Here is a 26,870-nt window from a genome sequence, read left to right on the forward strand (position 1 = left end):
TCATTTCCTGATTTACATTGAGGAGCTCTTTTCTACATTGAGGACAGAACCGAGAGCTGTCCATAGAAATAAAGAGAAATCCAAGATTTGAATATTGCTGGGACTCACTACAAGTGTCCTTGGCCCTGTATATGATCTCAAATGGAGAAGAGTCCAATTAAAAAGCAGCCATGTGAAAAGTGAGCTTGGCATGGAGTGCTGTCGTCACATCCACACTGAGGATTTAAAGCACTGGGCTTCCCCTATAATAATCCTGCGAGATGTCATTTGTCCCTTGTTGTTGTTGTTTAATCGTTTAGTCATGTCCGACTCTTCGTGACCCCATGGACCAGAGCAAGCCAGGCACTTCCATCTTCCACTGCCTCCCGCAATTTAGTCAAACTCATGCTGGTAGCTTTGAGAACACTATCCAACCATCTCGTCCTCTGTCGTCCCCTTCTCCTTGTGCCCTCCATCTTTCTCAACATCAGGGTCTTATCCAGGGAGTCTTCTCTTCTCATGAGGTGGCCAAAGTATTGGAGTCTCAGCTTCAGGATCTGTCCTTCCAGTGAGCACTCAGGGCTGATTTCCTTAAGAATGGATACGTTTGATCTTCTTGCAGTCCATGGGACTCTCAAGAGTCTCCTCCAGCACCATAATTCAAAAGCATCCATTCTTCGGCGATCAGCCTTCTTTATGGTCCAGCTCTCACTTCCATACATCACTAGTGGGGAAACCATAGCTTTAATTATACGGACCTTTGTTCGCAAGGTGATGTCTCTGCTTTTTAAGATGCTGTCTAGGTTTGTCATTGCTTTTCTCCCAAGAAGCAGGCGTCTTTTAATTTCGTGGCTGCTGTCACCATTTGCAGTGATCATGGAGCCCAAGAAAGTAAAATATTTCACTGCCTCCATTTCTTCCCCTTCTATTTGCCAGGAGGTGATGGGACCAGTGGCCATGATCTTCGTTTTTTTGATGTTGAGCTTCAAACCATATTTTGCGCTCTCTTCTTTCACCCTCATTAAAAGGTTCTTTAATTCCTCCTCACTTTCTGCCATCAATGTTGTGTCATCTGCATATCTGAGGTTGTTGATGTTTCTCCCGGTAATCTTAATTCCGGCTAGGGATTCATCCAGCCCATCCTTTCACATGATGAATTCTGCATATAAGTTAAATAAGCAGGGAGACAATATACAGCCTTGCTGTACTCCTTTCCCAATTTTGAACCAATCAGTTGTTCCAAATCCAGTTCTAACTGTAGCTTCTTGTCCCACATAGAGATTTCTCAGGAGACAGATGAGGTGATCAGGCACTCCCATCTCTTTGAGAACTTGCCATAGTTTGCTGTGGTCGACACAGTCAAAGGCTTTTGCATAGTCAATGAAGCAGAAGTAGATGTCTTTCTGGAACTCTCTAGCTTTCTCCATAATCCAGCGCATGTTTGCAATTTGGTCTCTGGTTCCTCTGCCTCTTCTAAATCCAGCTTGCACTTCTGGGAGTTCTTGGTCCACATACTGCTTGAGCCTACCTTGTAGAATTTTAAGCATAACCTTGCTAGCAAGTGAAATGAGTGCAATTGTGCGGTAGTTGGAGCATTCTTTGGCACTTCCCTTCTTTGGGATTGGGATGTAGACTGATCTTCTCCAATCCTCTGGCCACTGCTGAGTTTTCCAAACTTGCTGGCATATTGAGTGTAGCACCTTAACAGCATCATCTTTTAAAATTTTAAATAGTTCAGCTGGAATATCATCACTTCCACTGGCCTTGTTATTAGCAATGCTTTCTAAGGCCCATTTGACTTCACTCTCCAGGATGTCTGGCTCAAGGTCAGCAACCTGGGGTGTACGAGCCATCCATATCTTTCTGGTATAATTCCTTTGTGTATTCTTGCCACCTCTTCTTGATGTCTTCTGCTTCTGTTAGGTCCTTACCACTTTTGTCCTTTATTATGGTAATCTTTGTACGAAATGTTCCTTTCATATCTCCAATTTTCTTGAACAGATCTCTGGTTCTTCCCATTCTGTTGTTTTCCTCTATTTCTTTGCATTGCTTGTTTAAGAAGGCCTTCTTGTCTCTCCTTGCTATTTTTTGGAAATCTGCATTCAATTTCCTGTATCTTTCACTATCTCCCTCGCATTTTGCTTGCCTTCTCTCCCCCGCTATTTGTGAGGCCTCGTTGGACAGCCACTTTGCTTTCTTGCATTTCCTTTTCATTGGGATGGTTTTCGTTGCTGCCTCCTGTATAATGTTGCGAGCCTCCATCCATAATTCTTCAGGCACTCTGTCCAGCAAATCTAAATCCTTAAACCTGTTCCTTAAACTTTGTCCCTTACAGAGCTACAAATCCTAGCACTCTTAACCAACTAGAGTTCCCAGGGTTATTTGGGTGAAGCCAAGTGCTTTAAATGATGACATGGATGTGACCTTTGTGTTGGAGGGGGAAGGAAAATCCCACATGGCAATGTTTTGTTGACCCCCCCCCCCTTGCCTTCTACAACTGCACTAAATATGTCTGCCCTAGGTTTTATGAGTCCCATCAGCAGAAGCCCTGCATAAGAACATCCACTTGCAAAATGGGGCTTTCCCCCTCTTTCCATTTGACTTGAGGAGGGGTTGCACAGGGAACAGTGCACAGGAGGAGGAGAGGGGGATCATGCCATCTGGCAGTCAAAAAGTTTGCCCTGATGGGACAATAGCCTTGCACAATGTTGAATCCCCCACTCTGCTAGTGTTTCTCAAAATTGCTTCTCTTTGTGTACCAAACTCAGGGAACGCCTTGATTCCTACTATAACCACTTTATTGTATGGGTTTAAGCCCATGCTGTCAGTTTGGATACAGCAAATGCTGAAGCCCAATGAACCAAACCAGTGCCATGCATGATGGAGCATTCTATATGAGATTACAGAAAGAACCATGTATAGATATGAACAGTATGCTGATATAAATCAATGTGTAAATATTATAGTGTGGAAACAAGAAAACTAGAAGAGGGGTAGAGGGAAGTTGTAATCCTGAGAGTTTAGGGTACTAATATTGTAAGAATGTATAAATATATAATATGAAAATCAATGAAAACAATTGCAAAAAAAGTATGGTCTTTTCAAGTTCAGGTTCTACAAACACTGAGGGCCCAAAAAACATGATGTGGGAGATCCTCTGACAAGCTCTCCAAATGTTTTGTTTCTTTCACTCAGATTCCCCCTCAGAGGCATGCTCACTTGCTCAGGTAAACAGAAAGGCATGTTTAAACTCCTCCACCCCAAGGGAACTATTTGTCTGATCTAAATTGCCCCCCAAAGCTCTCGCTATTGGGGGGAATATTACCTCAATGGGGGCAGAAATACAGGTGCATCTCCATCCATATTTCTGCCCCCATTGAGCTAATAACACTGATGGGAGGGGAGGCAATTAAGATGGAGCAAGCTGCAAAAGGGTTAAACACTCCTTCTTGCCCCTTGCTGCCTGATCATACTAGCCAACCACCACCCTGGGGAAAAGAATCTCAGATCACAGTTCCCCTGTGTCATGCTTGCTTGGGCCCTAAATTGACAGCACAGGGGGGGAAATACACACATACCCTGTGCCACAACCAGGTGGCGGAGCAAAAAACCACTTCCATGTGTTAAGTACACCTCTGGCCGTGTCAAAATATCTGTAGGAGGACTCGGGGGGGGGGCTCCTATTTTGCCAGGGAAACAGGGAAAGGCCAGGCAGTCGAGCAACGACCATTGGCGCATGGTGGGGGTGGACAGCTGCTCCTGCAGCACCTGGATGGGAGTCACTAAGAGGTGCCTGGCTGGCAGGTGGCCAGCGGTGAGCGGCCCTGTAATTTATGCTTTCTGGTCCCAGCTGCCGGGAGCATGATTAGGAGGGAGGCTGCGAAGGAGGGAGGGTGCCTACGTGCATTGGCAGAGGGGGCTTCTGGAGGAGCAGGGAGAGGGCTGCTATTAGGTTGGGAAGAAAAGCTTTTAATGAGGCCTGGTGTCTGCTGATCCGGCAGTCTGCATGGATGCCGTCCAACCTCGCAATAGAGTTACCCGCTTAAACAAAAACCGCCAAAGGAGCTGAGCAGGGAAAAGAACACATTTTCCTGTGTAGCAAACTGTGAAGTACAATCAGGAATATACAGCAAAACCCTCAGAAACCAATTACCGTTTGTGAGAACCAAACTGCTAAAAAATACTCCCCCCCCCCCGCTTTTTCTTCTGCTCCAGCAAAAGGGAAGAAGTGCTGAGCCATCAGGATGCCGACCCCTCTCCCTGAGGCCCCTCCTCACCCTCCAGAACACAGCCTGCCTGGGGAGAAGGGAAAGAGTGGGGAGGCAGGAGGGAGCATACCACAGCTGACAAGGCCTGGGTTCAAATCTCAAGGTTTGTCGCAAAAGACGCTTCTAGACTGTCACTGTTTTCAGGTGGGATATAGCCACAGACCAACAAATTCAGGTTGTGCAATTGTAGTTGATTGGGAGGCCTTGCCCAATAAACCCACTTCCCAAAAAGTTTGGATTGTTTTTTCCTGATAAGGAAAGCGGGCAAAGAGGTGGGAAGTATGGGACGACAACCGCATGATGCAACTGTTGCATAACCTCTCTGCAATTGAATCAGAGTAACTGCCTGTAATTATCCAGCTTCGTCTCACCTCCTTGCAAGCCTTCCTGGAAACAAATCTGGAAGGCAAACAATAAACAAGTCATCTGGAAGCTACTAAAGTGAAGGGTAGGAGAAACAAGAAAGCATCGCCACCAGACTTCCCTCCAGCTGTTTTGGACTCCTCCAGCCCCAGCCGGCACAACTATATTCCAAAACAGCTGGCACGCACCAGGTTGAGAACGACTGGCCTATCCTCTTGCGTTCTAAAATGGCACCACTCCTTGGGTGCTTGCCGTCCTCGGTGAGGACAGGTCAGTACTCGGAAAGCCTGGTGCCATTAAGGGAAACCCCCATTTTACCGCAAACTTTCACAATTCACTTGGCAGATTGCTGTGCAGCTCAACCACACTGAGTCTCGAATGCGAGGGCTATCTGGGAGCAAGAGATTTCCTCTCTCAAAGGTGGGAAGCAGACCAAGTGGCTGGCTTAATGGAAAGCAAGGGAGTACCCACTGAACCCCCAGGCTGTTCTTGTCGTAGAACAGGACAGGAGTACAGGCTCTTTTTCAGGGAATCTCCTATCTTCAAACAGAGCCCATGAATGTTTTGTGGTTGTTTATTTTCTTTCTTTCTTCTTTTCTTGGTCTTGACAAAAAAAATCAGAAGCTTGAAGTGGGCAGCAACAGCACAGGAGAGGTTCAGTCTGCTCCAGTAGGGCTCTCCCTATGTATGTATGTATGTATGTATGTATGTATGTGAATGTATATGTATACACATACGTACCCGGTTTTCATGGGGCAGGTGTTTTTGGAGACTTCTGGAGAAGGTGCCAAATTCTATAAATTTTCATAAGGGGTGGGGTGCAGGTTTCAAAATTGTCTTTCTTTTTTTCCTCTTTAGAAAGCTGTGCTATCACTTTAGGTAGCAATCAGCAGATCAGCACTTTTCAGTCCTATAATATGCCCCAATGGGACTGATGTGACATCTTCATGATGCCATGTAGATTCCCAGGGGTGTTGTAAGGGGGGACAAAAGACTGCCCCCTCTAGCAATGTTTATCTAGCAGGGCTCCTGTGCCTCTGACTGTGTAAGGAGAAAATTAGGAGAACTGTAAAGTTGGAAGGGATCCCCAAGGGCCATCTAGTCCAAACCGAATAAAAAACCATTTAAGTTCACCTGATGAATTGGTCCTTGTCCCACAGGTATAGAAAGTGGAGGAGCCCTGCCAGAGAAAAAAGCTGGCAACCCTAGTTGGAATAAGTATTGAATAGGTTTGAAAAGCTCAGGTGGGTCTGAGATTATTTACAGCACTAGCTCGATATTGTAATACCGGTCTGCTAAGAAGGGAAAGGCAGAAATGATCTTAACCGAGCCAGATTTCTCTCCATCAACTTGTTCTGCCCACCTACTTCTCTCAGCATTAAATTAATTCAGTTCTCTGTTAATGCTGGCCATTTCCTCCAACTGTTTTGGTAACAACCCTATTAGCAAGACTGCTGGAATGTACCCCTTGGATTTGTTTCAACATCTTTCTTTCAGGTTCTCTTGTGAAAAGTGAACATGCTGATGTGAATGCAAAATATAATTCTCCTTGGCAAAATGACAGAGAACGATTGCCAGGTTGTCCCAAAGAGCTTAGGGGCTCAGAGAGAGACTCTGCCTGAAATTTCAGATTATAGTTCAGAGGCTGGCACACACAAAGGCCCAGTTGTGGGGATAGTGTCTTTAGTACAGCATCCTTTCTATAGGGAACCAATCCCCAAATAGCGCTGAAGATGCAAAAATAAAACTAAATAAATTATCTTGGTGATTTGCTTACGAATTGTAAGCAATGGTAGCTGGAGACAAGAGGATATAATTGCTAAGGTGTCAGCCAGTAAAGGTGCCCCCCCCCCAGTCAAAATTCCACTGATGGTTCTTCTTATATATCAAGTCAGACCTTAACCTCAATATTGTCTCTACGCTGACTGGCAGCAACTTGCTGGGTATTGGGAGATACTGGGTAATGAACCAGGGACCTTCTGCATGTTAAGCAGATGTTCTACCACTGAGCTACAGCCTTTCCCCCTTGATATGTGAGCTCAGAGCTAAATTTATTACATATCTGGGAGGGAGGGAGGGAGGGAGGGAGGGAGGGAAGGAAGGAAGGAAGGAAGGAAGGAAGGAAGGAAGGAAGGAAGGAAGGTAGGTAGGTCAGGGGTGAAGTTGGCATATTACTAGACTACTATCCTGTCGGGCAAATAATAAGCATCATGAAGATATGTTAAAGCTGTCCTTATAAGGTTAATTCAGTAGCATTATGTGTAACACAGGAAATTATCCTTAATAAGATATTTGGGAACTCTTTCTGTAGAACCTGTGTGCTGCAAATACCATATGCCAGTGTATAACAGCAGAGCCTTTGAATTGTGCATTCTATCTATAGGCAGCCATTATTCCAGCAAGTTTCTACTTTGACTTGTTGCACATTCTTCAAGGACATCACAGAATGCAGTGGCATCTCTTAATACTGAATAGACTCAACTTCTCTCATTGTTATATATTTTGTTGCTGCTGCTGTTGTTGATAATCTGGTTAAAATGCATGGAGGTAGACTCTTGCATACAAGGGAGTGGGGACGTTCAGGCATGATTTTTTAGGTTTGTATGTTTGGACGGCCCCATTTAATTACATGCCAACCAACCAACTAAACAACCAACTGGTTAATGGGGACAACCCATCAAAAAACCCATCTGGAGCTAAACAGATTCTTTCTCCTCGTGGAAAATCTTTTAGGTCAGACACTTTTCTGAAAGAATCAGTGACTGAAGCTTCATCCTCCTGAATGTACAGCTTTGGTAAATCGTACAATACAGTCAGTACCATGATTCTGGTCTATGCAATTCCCGCTCCTTTTCCATCGCAGCCACCAGATGAGCCAATGTGCCTTGAGATCAGCTATATTAGTTTCACAGCCACTTTCCCCACCTGCTGAGACCCATTTTCAGCAGCTGGTGCCTTCTTAGGAGAGTCCCCAACTTTGGGGGGGGGGGAGGCAGGAAGTCATGCCAGGTAACATGTTGCATGAAGAGGCAGGAGCATGAGACTGGGGAAGGAGGGAGCAAAGGGATCTAGGGCAAAGGAGGGAAAGGGCAGGCCCTGAATCTGCAAGACGCAAAACACATACCAAATAACAACACCCCCCGAGCAGATTGCAGAAACATATGTCTGTGCACATATAACGAAGTTCAGAATTACAATGCTGCCGTGCTTCCACAGGCACGCAGCAAATGCCGCCTGCAGTCACGTGCCATGTAAGCTGCAATGTAACAAGATGTAATGGCAATCAGTGGATCTTCTAGACATTTAATCGTGGTGTTGGTAATTAGGGAACGTATCCGTCCTTTTGACAGATCTGTGCTCGAAACTGCAAAGGCCATCTGCTCTCATAGAACCGACTCCCTGAATCCCAGAGGAGGTGGCTGCCTGGCTAGCAAGGGCGGGGGAGGAGGCAATGATTTATGGAGGGAGGAGGGTTGTGTGTTGCACAACTAGTCTTGCTGTGGGCCCCTCAAGAGAGACCCCTCTCCCTCCATTGGTTCCCTTACCACCTGTTGTTTGTTTTGAGATTCTTCATCCCGGGGCAAAAGTTTTGATTAGTGTCGGCCAGTGATTCTGGGAGAGGAAACAAGAACAGGAAATCCAAGAGAAAGAATTATACCTGCACAGAGGAGGGTGGCACAAATTATTATTATCATTATTATTATTAATAGAATTTATATACCACCCTATAGCCGGAGGTGTCGGAGTGTGTGTGAGGGAGACTTCTTAGAAGACTGTCTGGTTAGGGGGAATCTGGAACATTATAAGCAGCAAAGAGCCATTAAGATTATAGATCTGCAGGGGGCTCATTTCAGAATTCAGGGGAAAGGACAAGATTCACTGCAGAACTCAAAGCCCAGCTCTTGTATATGGAATCATAGAATTAGAAAGCACCCTGAGAGTCAAATAGTCCTACCCCCTGCAATGCAGGAATCAAGATTAAGCCACAAAAGTAGTGCATTGTAAGAGAATTTGCTGTGGTTCCTTTTTAGACTACATAATAACCAGGTGCCATTACGTGTGGTCTGAATCTGCTCCCTCTGTAAACGGCATTCCTGGAGATCTGATTTAAAATTCCACAGTCTTGGCAGATCTGACAAAGTTGCTCATACAGGTCAGTGACATACAATCTGTAAACCATTTTCGGGCTACGGCCAGGGAAGAAGCTGGAGAAGAGCAAAACTCTCACCGGTGCAGGTGACGATAGCACAATATCACAACATCCTTAACAATCTCCAGCTAATATCCTGCCTGATGGAGCGTGGCTGATAGGATTATTTATTGCTTCAAACGCGGCACAGGTGCCCAATGGCAAAGCTGCCAATCAGCAAACAGCTACCCACATTGCCGCCTGCATAAATTACCTGCTTGGGGGACCCTGTGAGTGTAGGAGGGAGAGAGCGAGAGAGACGGGTGGAGGCAAAGCAGGCCAGGACCAAGCAGGCCACAATTAATCCTTGTTAATAACCTCTTGAATGCCAGTAGGCACGTGCAGCACAACAGATGCATTCCTGCACTTTGGGGCTCAGAAGTACATCGTTGTGCCAATTCATAGCCACACAAACACCAGTTTGCTTGGTTTGATATGTCCTTTTGTTCTCTAATTCCTTTTGTTTTTCACTGAATGCTGCAGACTAGTGTTTTGTGGGGTTTTTTGCAGGGGTGTATTCTGCAAGTGTCATAGAGGCAAGAATAGTGCATCAGTGGTAAGGTTATACTGTATCGTTCGCACATCAGTCTGCTCTAGTAGGGTTCTTCGGTGCTTTCCCAATGTTACTTCATTATTGCTGTCCAGAGGAATGCTCTTGTACTAGAGTGCAACAAAAGCAGAACAAAAAAAAAAACAACAATCTGGAGCGTCCATGGTATAAAAAGTTCATGGTATTAAATGCAAAAGTTGATATGCACAGATTGGAAATGAAGCACTATTATTGGCCAAAAAAAGGTGCAAAAAGTATTGAAAGTGGGATTGTGTTTAACTGGCTTGATACCACCAAAAGCATGAATAATTATGAATGCACAAGAAGAAGGACATCTGGAGTGACCCATCGTTAAAAGACAAGGAGGCTGGTTCTTTCTTCAAGACAGAGAACTGAGCATGTGCTTGGTTGCAGGCCTCTTCTCCTTCCCTGGAGGTTTTTAAGCAGAGGTTGCATGGCCATCTGTTGTGGATACATCAGTTGAGATTCCTACATTGCAGGAGGTTGGACTAGATGACCCTCGAGGTCCCTTCCAACTCTATGATTCTATGTCCATTTGCAAATTGCTTTGGCACCATGCAGATAAAATGGAGGATACCTAGAAATAGCTTCCCCAGAAAGTAGGCAGGTGGTTTGAGCTTCTCAATGACATTGCTCTTCCTTTGCTGCCCAGCAAATCTGTTGAACTAGCCCTCTCTGGAACATCTCTCCAGCCTTGTTCCCACTCCAACTGCAAATCCCTAGGGGAGTAGCTCAGGAGTAAGGCACCCTTACTCCCAGGTTCAATCGCTGGCTTCTTAATAGGACAGACCCTCCAAGTGTCCCTATTTTCCAGGGACCATCCCGGTTTCTAATTTGATGCCAGAATGTCCGACTTTTCCTTAGGAAGTCCCTATTTCCATCAGAGAAATGTTGGAAGGAATGGAGTTATCCAACCCCAGAGCCATCTGAAGGCAGCCCTGTATAGGGAGCTTTTTAAATGTTTAATGTGTTATTATGTTTTTATATATATTGGAAGTTGCCCAGAGTGGCTGGGGCATCATAGTCAGATGGGCAAGGTATAAATACTACTACTACTACATTCCTATTTTCATCAGAGGAATGTTGGATGATATGATAGGATGAAAATAATTAAGCAGCAAGAGATCCTGCACAAGCACTACCAGTACATACAATGTATGTGGTTTAAGGCAGCTCCTTATGTTCCTTTATTTTTCCTGTATTTTTCCGTAGCAGCCCTGTCTGCTAAGCACATGGCTAGATCTTCTCATTCCCCAAGTCCCATGAGATCAAGCCCTAAGCATTTCTGAATAGAACCAGGAGGACTACCTGAAGTACATCTTGGCTCCAGCCTCCTGGCCTCCTTCCTAAGTCACTTGCCATTAGGAGAGTTTGGATAGGGAGCAGGGAGAGTGCCCAGCAGGTAGTCCCTGGAGCTAAAACTTTCCTGGAAGGTACATCCTCTGATTTTGAAACTCCCATAAGCACTTGGAGCCCATTACAACTGCAGTTCTTCCAATGCTCAGCAGTAAGCTGGTGCAAAATTAATTTTCCTGTTGTTAACAAGGAGGAGGATCACTGGGTAGGTCTGAGCTGGGAGGGAACAACTGACCTCCACCCAGCAGCTGAGACAAATGCTAACCTCCAAATATATGTCATGCTGTACATTCTCAGAATTCTTTACTTCCTCTCACAACTATTCCCAGTGTGTTGATTGCCAGAAAAGGGTGTGTGATTCACAATGCCTTTGACTGCTGGGTGGTAGTGGAGAAAGAGGTGGGTTTCTAAAGTTTATTTTTAACAGCTTCAGTCCTGAGGCCTTTCAACATAGGGTGTATTATTATTAGTATTATTAAAAATCTGCACAGCCATAATTCCTGCTCTTCGATCACGGTACTTGCCCACTGTTTAGAGCATCTGGGACTTGACACTTGGCTATAACAACTCAGGGCCATTTCAGCAACTGAACGGAGCCAGAAGATCAAAGGATTACAGCCGTGTTCTTCTGACTCCCAGTGAAAAGCACAAGCCTCATTGATTTTTGAGGGTGATGTTCCCTAGTGTCCCAAACCACGGGCAAAAATGGCCACCTCTCATTGTGGCCCCACTGAGGGCCCTCTCTATGACCTTGTGGAAGCTGTGAGAAATCCTTCAGGACAAGTGGTGTCCCCCTTAGCAGGTTCATGGTGAACCTGCTTTGCAACTTGCTGCCATGGCTTTCGACTTTCGTTGGGAGGTGCCATATTTTGAAGAAAGTCAAATCCCTATGTGGACCCATCCAATCACAACCTGTGCCTAGAACAGGGAATGGGGAAGCTGTGGCCCTCCAGAGGTAGTTTGGTCCCAACTCCCACCAGCTCTACCCAGCATAGCCAGGGGTGATGGGCTTGTAGTTCAGCAGCATTGGGGTGCAAGTGGTCACAGCTTCCCCATCCCTAGGCTTAGGGGAGTTTTCACGCATATGCTTTTCAAGCACCTTCCGCTGTACACTCAGAGGTTATTTGTTCAGGCCCTGAATTGGCAGCTACTAAGGGGCAGCATCATTCATACACCGCACAGAAGCAGGCACCATGTTTCTTATTTAAGCCTTTTCCTTGGAACTCCCTCTCCATCATGCTTTGTGCATTGTTTCTCGCTGCAAATTGCTGCAGCGCGGATTTATTTCTACAGGCCTGCTTCCTGAACAGACCTCTTAATCACGACATTGCGCTAGGTGGTAATTATTTTATTATTCATTTAGCAGGTGAATATTTCTGCAAGGCCTCGAGAAGGCCAGGCTTCTGTGTGGTGCTTGCTTTGGGAAGGGGAGGGCTTCAAACAGCGTAGCTTTTCTTTTCTCTTTTTTTTCCTGTGGGGCTTTCGGGAGTTCAGGCATGTTATGCCATTTAAAGCAATCATTTTAAAGAGAAAGCCATTGAGCTTTAGCAGCCAAGAGTGCTCTCAAGGGTCTCAGGGGCAGGCAGGGAAATTCCAAATGTCAGGGGAGAATTGTTTACAAGTCCCCAATGATTTTTCAGCCTGGCAGATGGATGCTGACATTTCTCGGAATAAAGTACCTGGGTGTGTGTGCATGTGTGGGTGTGGGTGAGAGAGAGAGAGAGAGCACACATGTGTTTATGGGAAGAAAGAAAAGAAAGGGAGAAAGAGAACAAATGAAAGAAGAATGCAACGGAAGAGGAAAAGTGAGATAAATGAAAGGATAAATGAAGTAGAAATGCACATATCCACATAATATGTATGTATTTATCCTATTTGTATCCTGCCCTTGCTACAAGAACTCCATGCCTGTCAACCTGAGGTTATTCTTCAGGAGCAACCCACTGAGGCTGAGCGATGGAGGCCTCCTAATGGCCCTAGATAACCTAATGAGCTTCATGGCAGAATTGGGGTCGTGAAGCCAGTAGGATGAAGATGCTGAGGAGAGAGACCAGAGGATGAGTGGAAATAGAAGAAAGGAAGAAAACAAAAAGCAAGAAAGCAGTAGACTGAAAGTTCTGTGATGTAGGGCTCTCCAGACTGGTGGGTTCCCCTGCCATGCATGTATTCTGCAGCATGTCATTGATACAACAATAGTGCTTTAGGAGTGGATTTATAATGGACCGTCCACATATCAATCTACTTCATTCGTTTTTCTGCAATGCTTCCCCATAGTTATTTCATTACTGCTGTCTGCAGGGCCATTCTTGAGATATAGTTCATCAAAAGTGGAATAAAAAGGGGATAAATGACAGTATTCTTTGTATGGAAAGCTGCAGGATTTTGTATGGAAAGCTGCAGGATTTCAGCAGGAAGTTATGGGACATGCACAGACTGAAAACAAAGGAGCAGGGCAGATTCAGCTAACCCGCGGTTTCCCAAACTGGGGTGTCCAGATGCTTTTGGACTACAATTCCCATCATCCCTGACCACTGGTCCTGCTAGCTAGGGATGATGTGAGTTATAGTCCAAAAATAGCTGGAGACCTAAGCTTGGGAAACCCTGAGCCTGAACTAACACAAGACAGAAGACAGCACAAGGACTCCTGCAAGCACAACAGGACTTTCCCCTCTCTCTTCCCACTGACTGGATACAATCGAACATTGTTTTAAATCAAGATGGCAGACTAAACCTTTTTAAAAACTACACTGATTATAATCACTGATTTCAAAACTGTTCTGAATTTTGGGCTTCTTAGAATTGCTGAGCAACTCTGCGTACGAGAAGTTATCCCCCCCCCCATAATTTGTGAAATGATGGAGTCAGCCCAAATAGGTACAGGTGATCAAAGGACGTGTCCACTTGCCCATTCCCCTCCAGTTTGCTTTTCAAATTTCATACTTGTCTAAACAAGCAGGCATATCGTGCAATGATCCTATGTGGCTAACATCAAACGCAGCGGAACAGAGGTAGAGAACCTGTGAGTCTCCAGATGTGTTTGGACAACAGCTTCCATCAGCTGCTGTGCAGCAATAGTATGGGGAGCCACACACTCATGGTTCCTGCAGCAGAGCAATAATCTTTCCCTACAGATCCTGCCTTAATGCTACAAACATCATTAGGTGGCTGTAGGGTGAGAGCGGAACAGCTGCTTGGTTTTGTAGAGCAAACAGGTCAAACATATTTCGAAGCTCACATGGAACAGTCCCAAGACTCCCAACCCTTAGTGCTGACACAGACCAGGAAGAAGATCTAACTCCAGCCATTAGACAAGAAAATAAAATAAGCACACTTAGCACTGATTGCTGATGTAAAGTGCTTATAATGGCAAACAAGCACAGTTGGCTGGAAGAAAATGACTCACCCCGCCCTCGCCCAATTGGTCAGCAAACGCAGTGCTCCAGCCAGACTCCTAAACCACACTTGTTTCCTTCGGCTGGTAAAAGCATAAACAAGCAGCGGGATGGCCTCACCGTGGAGCTCTTCTTCCCCTCCTCTGCTTCTCGCAACCCACTTGCTCGTCTTGCCTTCACCACTCTTCACCCACCTGGCTGAATCACTTATGCTCCCCAGGAGAAGGCGCCAATCAAAAGCTCCTTGCTCTGCTTGGCAAAGTTTGCAAAAGGTTTACATTCCCTATTAATGAGAGAGTACATGGAAAGTGGCTACAACACAGGAGCTAGAAGTCTTTTTTTTTAAAAAAAGTCTCTCACTCTCTTTGTCTCTCTCCACCCCAATCCCATTTCATTAGTTCTTTTTTTAAAAAAAGAAAAAAGCCCAAGTGCATGTCTGCTTTTAAATTCAAATGTGCAATATGGGCCAGTGCCTCAGAGCTGGAAGGAAACAGCAAATCTGGGCAAGGAAACAAGGAATATTTCACTTCAGCTCAGTCCAAACCATCTTGATTTATTCAGCATTCTGCATGGAGGGATGGGAGGGGGGTTGAGAGAGAGAGAGAGAGAGAATACCACATCCAAAGGCTTGGCAGCTTTAGCAGTAAAACCTGTTCTGAATGCCCAGCACAATGGGCAGGTTACAATGGGAAGGGAGAGAGGGGGAGAGAAGGAAGGAATGCTTCAAGATGCCCAAAGGCTCAAGGGGGACCCTGCAAAGCCATGCCAGGTTCTTGCTTCAGGATTGTTGGCTCCACTCTGATCCGAATCCAATTGTTATCCTTCTGCCTTGGGAATGACCCTTTCAGATCAGCCGAGGTTCTGAGATGGGCTCCACAAAGCCCAATCCGCAACAGAATACGACTCACTTCTAGCAGTGGCAGCAACAAAGAATGTTATTCAGCCTCCATCCTAGCTATGAACAAATCACACTTGGCATCCGTTACAAAAGGCAGGCTGCTCTGAAAGCACGAGCCAGCCTCCTCTCTCTCTCTATTTTTTAACACCAGCAGTGGAGTTGTGATTATTAAATGGGCTCCAATACCAGGTTGTGCTCTTAACCAGGTCGGGGAAGCTCTGTAGTTCAGCAGCAGAGCACCTGCCCCACATGTAGAAGGTCCCAGACTCAATGCCCAGCATGTCCAGGCAGGGCTGGGAATGTCACCTGCCTGAAATTCAAGAAAGCTGCTGCCCGCCAGTGAGCTTGATGGACATGTGGGCTGACCCAGTGCAAGGCAGCTTCCATATGGCTAGAGGCAAAAGAGTTTCTATGCCATTAGGAGATGTATGCAAGAAGGATTTTCTTCAACTTCCCATGCAAGTGGCACTGCAAAATGCCCTCTTCTACACGACCATTAAAGATGCAAAAGGGTTTTCCTCCATCGCACTTGGGCACCCTGCTATGATCACCATATTTTACAAGGGGCACCTACAGCTCCCACGGGTAATGTCTGCAACCATTTTACTGTGCATTTCACTCCTGGACAGTCAATAACCTTATTCAGAAGTAATCTTGAAATGAATTAGGAGTCTCATGTCTCCCAGCTTATATGATAGCATAGGGATTTCTCCGAGCTCAATCATTCCCCTTCCTCATTTTGAAAGATGATAATAGCAATGGGGCTAAAATTTTGTAGGTAGGCCCCCTATTTTCAGCACAATCATAGGGTAAGACATTTGTGCTTTAAAAGATAGGTTTTCTTTATCAGTAACAGAAAAGCAGAGTCATGTTTAATCAAAGCAAGCAGAAGAAACCTGAAGACACATTTCTGGCTTAGTGCTCTTCTTACCCTGGGATCTTATTAGTACAGGCTACAATTGGTCTAATGCTGCCTATTGGTTCCCTATTTCTAAAGCAGAGACAAGCAGCTAGCTAATAGCAGCAGGCTCTGTGAACCTCCAAGATGGCTCTGGGTGATGATGAAACAAGAAATAAGACAGGCAAGTGTCCCTGTGGGAGAACAGATGGAATCTACAGCAGGCCTTTCTTAACAGTACCTTAGAAGTCACATGTCTCCACATGGCACACCAGTAGATTCTAAAGTAGGGATGGGGTACCAGTGGACCCTCGAGATGCTGTTGAACTCTAACTCCCACCAACATGAGGACCAATGGTCAGGGGTGATGGGAGTTGTAGCTCAGCAACATCTGGAGGGAAACAGGTCCCCCATTTCTGTCCAAGAGCATCTTTCGTGACTCATCATTTTATACAGTGAGGTACCATTGCAAAGGTTGGCCCAGTGGGTGCAGGAAGAAAAACCAGTGGTCAGTTGGAATTTATGGTCAATGATCTGGCTCAAGAAAGAGCAGTCTTAAAGGGTCTATCAGGCGCATTCTCATGAGGATTTAGAACAGCGACACATAGATACTAAAAACAGGAAGAGGGACTATTGCTTACACAGCATTAACAGGCAGGAGGGTCAAGGCATGGAAGCAACTGCAAATAGATTTGGAGGCAGTGTGAATCCTTTTCCTGAACTTGCCCAAATATCAGTGCGATCACCAGCAAACTCCCCTTTCTTTTTCAGCATCATATCCAAAAGTGAGATGGAAACCATCTTGACTAGGACAACAGCTCCCTTGAGCATGCCTGCATCCTGAAAACTTCTCACAGAACAGCAGATCCGTTTTTATGACATCTGGTTGACATTATGCAAATACTGAGGCTGAATCATCTCAGGGACAGTGTCTTGTTGAGTCATAGCTGGGATCTTGGAAGGGGGTATTAGTCACTTTAATATTTGATGTGATCAATTAGCAATGTCCATAACGGAACACTCTTGGGAAGGCAAGGTAGTTCCTGGCGTGTAAAAACACCTGCAGCGCTGGACACCTCACCCTGCTTCTCAAGTCTGAATAATTAATGCTAGCATTAAAGCCAAAGTGGTCTAAAACAGAGATAACAAACCCTCATGAACATCTGAAGCTGTCCAGCGCTGTTTTAGTGGTCAAAGCAATTCTTCTTCCTTGATGTACTCTGGTAACTAGCACAGACTTTCAGTCTATTCAAGTGCAAGAGTCTAGTCTTCATGGTTTTGGGGTTTTTTTAGAAGGGTATCTATCTGAAAATATGTTGGCAGAGGTCTCTGAAAGGCTCCTGTGTTCAAGGGTGTTGTTAACGTGCTTTTGCAATAATTGGAGTTGGGTTGATGGGAGATCGTATTATGAATACCTGCAACTGATTTCAATTTTCCAATTTGCTTTCTTAATATAATTTTTCTCTCCGTCCCACTTCAAACAATCATTATTACTACATTTTGCGAATGGATTCAATACTAAAAATCTAATAACCTGCTGTAGATACATTGCGGAATTGAAATGATGCAGTAATCAAGGTTGATTTGCAATTAGAAAGAAGCCTCTTTTGGCTGCTTCCAGAACTGATACGCTCATCCTGACTGAGCAAGGCTGCCTTTGCAATAGCACACAAAAAAACAATCAAATCAGTGCCTTGGGGGTTGCAGCTCTAAGGCATAAGAATGGAGTCGGGCATCTCTCCACAGGACAGGGTTTCCAAAAGGGAGAGCAGGTGTGATGCGGAGGGAGGAAGCCAGACAAAGGGACGGGAAATGGACAAATGGAGAGTGGCAAAGTACAAGATAAGGACTGTTGGGGACTGATTGCAATGAAGGCTTTCTCTGGAGGCATGACTGCCATCTGCTGGTCAAAGACTAGAATAGATTTCTGGCACATTTAAAGTGATAAACATTTGCATCCCCTTCCACAAACCACTTATTTTCCTTCATAGACATAGAAACATGTACACAGTCTCTGTCAAACACATGCACATATACTTTTGTACATATATGCACGCCTTTCTGTAAATCAGACCATGCATATAATCTCATCCTGCTTTATAGACATATAGTGCTAAAAAAAACCCTTTCCTCTGCTGCGTGCATCTATACACATGCATGCGTACACTCATCCACCTACTAATATACAAGCAGAAACATAAAGTGACCTTCTACGTAAACTTGCTCATGTACAGGAGTGTTTGCAGTGAGAGAAAGAAGTGCCCTCTAGACTCCTTCAAACCAGACTTCTAAAGCCCTTTTCACTTGTTCAGTGATCACAGAGGAGGGAAGGGGGGGAGAATGGAATTTTGCCCACTGTCCTGACTTCTGTGCATTCCTCTGAAGGCCCAAATAAAGCTTCCATGCATAGAGGTTGGGTACTCTGCAAAAGGCAGCAAGTCCTGGTTGTGTGTACAGAGCCCATAATTTCGGTAATGTTGCAACCATTAGAAGAATTTGTTGACGTCAGAAAAGAGGACACCAGACACAATCCTGAATGTGTGAAAAGTCCTTAGATGGATAAGGAACAAATAGGAGATATGGGTCGATTCACATCTTAGGCAAGTAAATATATCTCATCTATAAAATGGGGATAACCCTTGCAGAAATGATACAAGGACAATTAAGTACAGTACTAAGTGCTACAGACTCCTGTAATAAAAGCTGAGGAGCTATAGGATTCAGCAGAAGCCTTACCCCCAGGACACAAGACAAGTCCCCCCTCCCCTTGGCACCACGACTGTAGAAGTTTCTAGTGCGGCCACTGCTAGCCTTGTTTGGTAGGCTCCATTTAACGGGGAATGTCGTCCAAAGGACATGCATGTTGGCTGAGGTTTTCTGATTCATGGCTCAGTCTCTTAGCCACTATGCTCCACCAGCTCAGGCTGACCAAGCTGCTTTGTAGGTCCATGTGGAAAAGTCCTTTAATGTTAGCTCTTGATGGGGCAGAGCTGCAACAATAGCCTCCTGGCTGCAGTGTCACTGCATATCAGGACAGGGAGGACCAAAGCAGCAGTGATATGATGCTCCCACTGGTGCATAATTGCGCAGCTCAAACCTCAGATCCCCCTGCCTCTCTTTTCTGGTAAGTGGCAGCAATGGTGGGGCCAAGTGGCTATTGCTGTAGCTTCACCCCACCTGATTCTCAAAAAAATTCTCATTGACTGCTGTGAAACAATATGATCTACAAACCCAGCAGCTTTTCAGAGGCATGTGCAAACATGATTTAATGTTCAAGTCCTTACTCTCAATGAAACTCTTTTGGATTGTTGTGAACTATGCACCCAGACCACCCACCACACAGTCTTTCTCTTGGTGAGCAATCTTCCCCCTGAGTTTGTTCTTGATTGTTCCTTGCAAATATTTTTCCTGAATTGCTAGCTCCAATTCAGATCTAAAATATTATCTCATTCCTAGCAGCAGCTGATGTGATGAGGCAGAGCCACTCTCTTGACATCAGCATTGCTGCAGGGTGGGGCAAGGCAGCGGCAAGATTGGGAGTGCTGGATTGACTCCACTGGCGCATCTGTGCGGTGTTGACCTCACCCCCACCCCCACTGAGGTAAGTTACAGCAATGTTGGTGTTGAGAGGGGAGGTCTATACTTATGCCTCACCACACCTTCTGCTACTGCAGGAGGTGGTGGTAGCAGGGTGAATTTGCAAGCAGCTCTCTGTGATGGTGTTAGGATCTGCAGTTCCCAGCAGGAAATGCACACAAGCACAGCACTACCAGCACAAAGGTACAAGCATTATGAACCAGAAGAGAACTTTTTAAATGCTCTCCAAGAAAGCTCAGAAATATTGAGCCAATTCTGAATCAAGAGGAATAGAGTTGACCCACCATTAACTCCATCAGGACTCAGTGGAAACCACAAGCAATCTCACCTGGCCATGTAGACCCTCACATACACTACCAACCAGATCCTACAGGACACCTGTCACAAGTGTCACTTAACAAGCCAGCCATACGCATCAATCCCTTTGGGCTCAAAATGCATTACTAAAGCACTTGTGTCCTTGGCATGTGCAGCTACCTTCCATGGCAAAGTTGGAAAAAAGTAAAGACTCTGTGGGGGGTGTATCCTCCTGTTAACTTAGGATTTTATTTAATTTTTAAAAGGTGCTTCTTTCAAATACAAGCAGGCACTAACTCCGGGACTGGACTAACGTATTTCTGTACATCTCTCCAGGATTAGAAAAATCATCCCCACAGGCAGGACAGCTACTTGTATCTGCCAGTTTTCTTGAGGAACCTTTCCCTAGAATCTTGGCGGTTGTTCAGGGAGCCATCTGTCTCCCCCTCACTCCTTCCCTCCCAGCTCAGAAATGGGCTCACACCAGGCAGGTTGTTTTCACAGAGCCTTCCGCTGGCCCAAGTTCCCTTCAAAATGGGGAAGTGGGCGAGGGAGTCTTGCCAGCAGCTCCTCTCTCCCACTCCCTTAGCATGTGATTTGGGGAGGGGGAAGGGGACTGAGGAAATGGTGCTCATGTGGTTATGAAGCCATCACAAGACGAAAAGGGACTGAGTTCAGTTTCTGGCACTGATGCCTTTTCTTGCTTTGGCCTTGGGAAAGCAATTTCTTTAACTCCGTGCTCTGTTTTGAAGATCTGCTCATCCTTGAGAGGGTAGCAGATACTGGAAAATTGGATGCTTGCAAAAAATATATATATATATATATATTCTGTACTGGTCCATTGCTGGTTCATAATTTATGTAATTCTCTATCATGTGCACATAGTGGGAGTGTAGATGGTCAAGAAGTTAACGGGACCAGAGGTGGTTGAGAGGCGGAGGAAAAGGAAGCATTCTGAGCCCTTGATCAGTGGTTCTACGGCAGACAGAAGGGCGTTCCTCACTGAGAAGCCTACACTGTGAATATGTGGTTCTTCTGGGTGCTTTCCTTGCCAGGAAAAGTTGTAGTTCTTATCTCAGAAGCAGCCATTTGAAGCGAGTCTGGTCTCCTGTAGAGCGGCAACATCTGTGTGGAGCATTTTCAGCTCACAGTCAATGACGGCTGTCTTCAGTGACAGGTTGGTAGATAAGCCAGGACACAGGGTCCTGACATTTCAGCTTGACTCTTCTGGATGCAGCACATGTGGAGGGCGTTGAGGCATCGCTCCTGGTGGTTCTATGCTGCCCACGACTCACTTTCACAAAGCAGCGTGTTCAGCACACAAGCTTGGTAGACCTTCATCTTAGTATTGGATGTTAGCATTGCATTTTCCCATTTCCTTTTACAGAGGCGAGCCATCACCATAGCTGCCTTGCCAATATGCTTGTCCAGCTCACTGTTGATGGAGAGGTTGCCGGTTATGGTGGAACCCAAGTAGACAAAAGATGTGCTCTCCCAAGCCCATATTCCCAACATGTTTGCACTCTTATCTCAGCAATGTCTATGCTGCCTTGACATAGATGACAGGATCCACAAGGATGTGCTCTGCAGGGAGCTGGCTTCAGGCATCAGGCCCGTTAGCCAACCAACTCTGCATCACAAAGATGTCTACAAACATGACATGAAGGCTGGCAACATCAACCCCACCCTTGCAGACAATCGCAGTGCCTGGAGATAGACAGTCAGGTCGTGCATCCATAGCAGTGACCAGAGGAAGAATGACCACTGGGAGGAGTACAGAGAGAATAAATGCCATGGTGCATCTGCAGCAGCACAACTGGATGCCTTCATCTGCTCCAGCTGCAACAAATTATTTCTCTCCAGCATGTGCAAAACCTTCCTGCAGTTTGACTTCACTACCAAAGGCCCCCTTCTCCATTGTCTCCCGAGACAGACAGATGCCAACCAATCTATCATGTGCAAGGTCTTTGGCAATAATCGGGTGGTATTCTATGAAGCTTCACTCAGAGCAGACCCACTGAAATGAATGAACCTAACTTAGTCATGCTGCATAATATGAGTGAGTCTATTCTGAATAAAACTTAGTTGAATATCACTCATTGAAATTCACAGACTTAACTTAGTCACATTCATTAATTTCAGTGGGTGTATACTGAGTAACTCTTAGGCTGTGTACATACACCTGTTTACTCTGCATCCGGTATGTTCCCACCACTGGTTTGGGAAGCAGTGTACGCATGATAGACACACTCCATATATGACCTGTCTTTTTTTAAAAAAAATGAAATACTGTGTTTTGACACACTTCCTCAAACCAGCTTCAACCTGAATTAAGAAAAACAACAACCTAGCTGCATTTAAAGTCAGTAATGTGCGCACAGTTTTAGCTCAATGCCACCCCTTGTTTCACACATTTTCACAACCACTACAATGTCATAGGAAACATTTAAGGAAGGGTGCAAACAGCAGCCACAGAGCCACCTGTTGGGTTATGAACAGAAATCAAGAGTGGAAATTGAAGCCCTGATTCTCCTTTGGGCCTGACAATTTTGCTGGCTGAATTGACAGCTGCCTCTCACTGATGAGATCCCAGCAAATAAAGGAGAAGTTAGAGAAAGCATGTGCAGCAGGAGTGGAAGGCCCTTCGCTGAGAGCTGATCAGCGGCAACAGCAAAAACAAAAACAACGTGACTTGGTAGCTTGTTGTGTGTGCTCCCAACCGGTGCAGTCAGGGTGAACTTCTCACTTCCCTAATGTGCTCCCTTTGGGGAGAAAGCTGTTAGCAGGGAAATAAGAGGTGGAAACGCAGCTCTTGGATGTAGGGAAAGAGTCTCATGACTGAGCCAATGTCAAAACAGCAAAGGACAGCACAGGCCCTCCACGTGGCTAGACTCTTATGACAAGCACTACCAGGCAAATAATCCAAGCAATTAGCAAGCAGGCTGCCGTATGGAACCAGGGAGAAGCTGCAGACCAGATGTAACCCCTAAAAAGCACTTTCTAAGAGAGGGGGGGGGAGAGATTCCTCCATATTTACACTCACCAGAGATTGTCCAAAGTTTTGTTTCTTTAAAATTGCAAATATACTTCCTCTTTCTTAAAATGCAAATTAAATTGAAACTTTAATATAGTTTCCCTGACCACACCACACAACCTGTTTTTTCTTGCAATGACAAAAGCAAAAATGTGAGTGTTCTTCTTACATTAAGAAAGCCCCCAGATATTCTGAGGAAACAGCTTAAGGGCATCTTTCAAAATGACAATATATCCACCCAACAATGGAAGTGGCACTCAAGTTGCCTAGCTGGCAGAGTCTGCATTTATATCAAAGCTGCAGTGGATTAGGCTGTTTAGTGCCACAGGGATCCTGCAATTGTTGCATCAGAGTTCATGTCATGAGGCTACCTAACACAGCACTGGAGCAATATGGGTGGCATTTCTCTGTGGCTTCTACCCACACTGCTGTGGAAACATATGGATAGAAAAACCATGTGGATGGGACAAAATGATGCACAAAGAAATGAAATGAACACCAACATTGTTGGAACAATTAATGTTGAACCCAGTTCAAAATTCTGTGTGTATGCAATTCACAATCCTAAGGAGGTCCTTTCATTTGAGCTTTCCAGATTGTTCACGTTACACTGAATATATGTGCAAGCTGTCTCTACATAAGTTGTTGTTGTTTAGTCGTTTAGTCGTGTCTGACTCTTCGTGACCCGATGGACCAGAGCACACCAGGCACTCCTGTCTTCCACTGCCTCCCGCGGTTTAGTCAAATTCATGCTGGTAGCTTCAAGAACACTATCCAACCATCTCGCCCTCTGTCGTCCCCTTCTCCTTGTGCCCTCCATCTTTCCCAACATCAGGGTCTTTTCCAGGGAGTCTTCTCTTCTCATGAGGTGGCCAAAGTATTGGAGCCTCAGCTTCACGATCTGTCCTTCCAGTGAGCACTCAGGGCTGATTTCCTTAAGAATGGATACTTTTGATCTTCTTGCAGTCCATGGGACTCTCAAGATTCTCCTCCAGCACCATAATTCAAAAGCATCAATTCTTCAGCGATCAGCCTTCTTTATGGTCCAGCTCTCACTTCCATACATCACTACTGGGAAGACCATGGCTTTAACTATCCGGACCTTTGTTGGTAAGGTGATGTCTCTGCTTTTTAAGATGCTGTCTAGGTTTGCCATCGCCTTTTCCCCAAGAAGCAGGCGTCTTTTAATTTTGTGACTGCTGTCACCATCTGCAGTGATCATGGAGCCCAAGAAAGTAAAATCTCTCACTGCCTCCATTTCTTCCCCTTCTATTTGCCAGGAGGTGATGGGACCAGTGGCCATGATCTTCGGGGGTTTTTTATGTTGAGCTTCAGACCATATTTTGTGCTCTCCTCTTTCACCCTCATTAAAAGGTTCTTTAATTCCTCCTCACTTTCTGCCATCAATGTTGTGTCATCTGCATATCTGAGGTTGTTGATATTTCTTCCGGTAATCTTAATTACGGCTAGGGATTCATCCAGCCCAGCCTTTCGCATGATGAATTCTGCATATAAGTTAAATAAGCAGGGGGACAATATACAGCCTTGCCGTACTCCTTTCCCAATTTTGAACCAATCACTTGTTCCATATCCAGTTCTAACTGTAGCTTCTTGTCCCACATAGAGATTTATCAGGAGACAGATGAGGTGATCAGGCACTCCCAATTTATTAAGAACTTGCCATAGTTTGCTGTGGTCGACACAGTCAAAGGCTTTTGCATAGTCAATGAAGCAGAAGTAGAGGTCTTTCTGGAACTCTCTAGCTTTCTCCATAATCCAGCGCATGTTTGCAATTTGGTCTCTGGTTCCTCTGTCTCTTCTAAATCCAGCTTGCACTTCTGGGAGTTCTTGGTCCACATACTGCTTGAGCCTACCTTGTAGAATTTTAAGCATAACCTTGCTAGCGAGTGAAATGAGTGCAATTGTGCGGTAGTTGGAGCATTCTTTGGCACTTCCCTTCTTTGGGATTGGGATGTAGACTGATCTTCTCCAATCCTCTGGCCACTGCTGAGTTTTCCAAATTTGCTGGCATATTGAGTGTAGCACCTTAACAGCATCATCTTTTAAAATTTTAAATAGTTCAGCTGGAATATCATCACTTCCACTGGCCTTGTTATTTGCAGTGCTTTCTAAGGCCCATTTGACTTCACTCTCCAGGATGTCTGGCTCAAGGTCAGCAACCACACTACTTGGGGTATACGAGACATCCACTTCTTTCTGGTATAGTTCCTCTGTGTATTCTTGCCACCTCTTCTTGATGTCTTCTGCTTCTGTTAGGTCCTTTCCACTTTTGTCTTTTATTATGGAAATCTTTGTACGAAATGTTCCTTTCATATCTCCAATTTTCTTGAACAGATCTCTGGTTTTTCCCATTCTATTGTTTTCCTCTATTTCTTTGCATTGCTCGTTTAAGAAGGCCTTCTTGTCTCTCCTTGCTATTTTTTGGAAATCTGCATTAAATTTCCTGTATCTTTCACTATCTCCCTCGCATTTTGCTTGCCTTCTCTCCCCCGCTATTTGTAAGGCCTCGTTGGACAGCCACTTTGCTTTCTTGCATTTCCTTTTCATTGGGAGGGTTTTAGTTGCTGCCTCTTGTATAATGTTACGAACCTCCATCCATAGTTCTTCAGGCACTCTGTCCACCAAATCTAAATCCTTAAAGCTGTTCCTCACTTCCACTGTGTATTCATAAGGGATTTGACTTAGATTGTATCTTACCGGCCCAGTGGTTTTTCCTACTTTCTTCAGTTTAAGCTTGAATTTTGCTATAAGAAGCTGATGATCTGAGCCACAGTCAGCTCCAGGTCTTGTTTTTGCTGACTGTATAGAGCTTCTCCATCTTTGGCTGCAGAGAATATAATCAATCTGATTTCGATGCTGCACATCTGGTGATGTCCATGTGTAGAGTCGTCTCTTGTGTTGTTGGAAAAGAGTGTTTGTGATGACCAGCTTGTTCTCTTGGCAGAACTCTATTAGCCTTTGCCCTGCTTCGTTTTGAACTCCAAGGCCAAACTTGCCAGTTGTTCCTTTTATCTCTTGACTCCCTACTTTAGCATTCCAATCCCCTATAATGAGAAGAACATCCTTCTTTGGTGTCATTTCTATAAGGTGTTGTAAGTCTTCATAGAATTGGTCAATTTCAGTTTCTTCAGCACCAGTGGTTGGTGCATAAACTTGGATTACTGTGATGTTAAAAGATCTGCCTTGGATTCGTATCGAGATCATTCTATCATTTTTGAGATTGCATCCCAGTACAGCTTTCGCCACTCTTTTGTTGACTATGAGGGCCACTCCATTTCTTTTACGGGATTCTTGCCCACAGTAGTAGATGTGATGGTCATCCGAACTGAACTCACCCATTCCCGTCCATTTTAGTTCACTGATGCCTAGGATGTCAATATTTATTCTTGCCATCTCATTTTTGACCACATCCAACTTACCCAGGTTCATGGTTCTTACGTTCCAGGTTCCTATGCAATATTTTTCTTTACAGCATTGGACTTTCCTTTCGCTTCCATGCATATCCGCAACTGAGCGTCCTTTCGGCTTTGGCCCAGCCGCTTCATCAGCTCTGAATCTACTTGTACTTGTCCTCCGCTCTTCCTCAGTAGCATGTTGGACGCCTTCCGACCTGAGGGGCTCATCTTCCAGCGTCATAACTTTTATATGCCTGTTGTCTTTGTCCATGGAGTTTTCTTGGCAGGGATACTGGAGTGGCTTGCCGGTTCCTGCTCCAGGTGGATCACGTTTGGTCAAAACTCTCCACTATGACCTGTCCATCTTGGGTGGCCCTGCACGGCATAGCTCATAGCTTCTCTGAGTTATTCAAGCCCCTTCGCCACGGCAAGGCAGTGATCCATGAAGGGGCTCTACATAAGTACAAGTGTTTATGACAAAGAGTGCACCCTTGTTTATTTGTATGGCCGAACTGTTGTGTACACAGATGATACACTCATTGAATGTTACATGTGAATACTATACAGCTCAACTATTTACCGTATGTACACAGGTTGTACATGAGCTTGCTG

The 26,870-nt window shown here is 45.1% G+C and overlaps 1 long non-coding RNA gene across 1 annotated transcript in view; it reads right to left on the reverse strand.

Moving 5' to 3' along the window:
- Window positions 1-26,870, reverse strand: part of LOC310667213 — a 63,868-nt gene that overhangs the window by 25,482 nt on the left and 11,516 nt on the right. The window lies entirely within an intron of this gene.

The sequence above is a fragment of the Podarcis tiliguerta genome (genome assembly GCF_965153285.1).
Source record: "Podarcis tiliguerta genome assembly, chromosome: 2".
Classification (NCBI taxonomy): domain Eukaryota; kingdom Metazoa; phylum Chordata; class Lepidosauria; order Squamata; family Lacertidae; genus Podarcis; species Podarcis tiliguerta.